Genomic DNA, 1,269 nt, shown 5'->3' with positions numbered 1-1,269 from the left:
TTCCCCCATGGTTTTATTGTCATCAAAGAAAGTACTGTTGATTTTATATACATGGCCTTACTAGTTGTGCGGTGATAATGGCTTGAATTTAAGTTTAAAATGAACAAGGCTGATAACCATTAGTCGCGTGCTCTCGTGTAATGAATGAATGCGTGAATGTAGCATTTACATCAAATTCGTAAAGATAAACTAAAATGACCGAAAAATGGGCTGAAATGACTTAAATAAATAAAAAGTAAATGACTTAGAATGATTTTAATGAACTTAAGGATGAATTGAATGACCTTAAGAACGACTTAAATGCTTAAGAAATAACTGGAATCCTTCAAAAACAACTTGAATGATCTGGAGAATGACTGGAATGGCTTTGAGACTGACTGGTTGTAAAGTGGGTGATCATTTTACATTAAATTAATACAGAAAAGTGATCCCCCACTTTATATCACAATATGTGCAGCATGTAGTAAGAACAGATACTACACTTTGACCTTGGCCAAAAGGCCAAGAAAAGCTTAAAAAGATAAGAACATCATCTATTAACAACAGACCTTTGATCTTAATCAAAAAGGCCAAGCACAAACGTGTTACGGACCGACCGACCGACAGTGACTTATAGAGTCGCTTGCACGCGACTAAAAAGTATGATAGTGCAATTATGCTTTAATCAGAAACATTCATTTCGAACGGGTCCCTGTCACATGAAAAAATCTACTGTTATTTTTATATGCCAGTCTTTTCTTGTGGTAACAAAACTTCTCCAATTCACTAGTGATGTTAGGCTGTTTAAAGTGTTAATTTTAGTCAAAATCGCCTGTTTTTTTTAATTTCAGTGAATTATTTCGATTATTGATTATCGATACTTATCGAAGACATTCTGATGCAAAACTTTCCTCAGCTTACGAGCATGTACGTAGAGTACTTTCATGTGAAATTTCATAAAAATCTGCCCAGCCGTTTTCGAGTTCATAGGGAGCACACACAGGCACACACAGACAAAGTTCCTTTTATATAATAGACAGAAAGACAGACAGATAGATAGATAGATATCTTTGCGCATGTGTGTTTTATCTGAGAGTGCTCTACCACCAATAGCAATGGCCAAAGAACATTACCTGAAAGTACTAATTTTAAACTCCTCTGCCTAACGTTCACAGGAAACATGGGTCGGAACAGCTACATTGTGAGTATTACCAAGACCGCTGCGAAGAAGTTAGGCTCTCTCTTCCGTACTAGAAAACTACTAACGCCTGAAAGTACCTTGTACCTCTA

The 1,269-nt window shown here is 36.2% G+C and overlaps 1 pseudogene; it reads right to left on the bottom strand.

The window, feature by feature from the left end:
- Window positions 1-387: 387 nt before the first annotated feature.
- On the bottom strand, window positions 388-513 carry LOC145248475 (U2 spliceosomal RNA; annotated as a pseudogene).
- Window positions 514-1,269: the final 756 nt, after the last annotated feature.

This window comes from Euprymna scolopes, chromosome 26 (assembly GCF_053919585.1).
Source record: "Euprymna scolopes isolate OS-2025 chromosome 26, ASM5391958v1, whole genome shotgun sequence".
Lineage (NCBI taxonomy): Eukaryota > Metazoa > Mollusca > Cephalopoda > Sepiida > Sepiolidae > Euprymna > Euprymna scolopes.
This window is presented reverse-complemented; position numbering and strand designations above follow the sequence as displayed.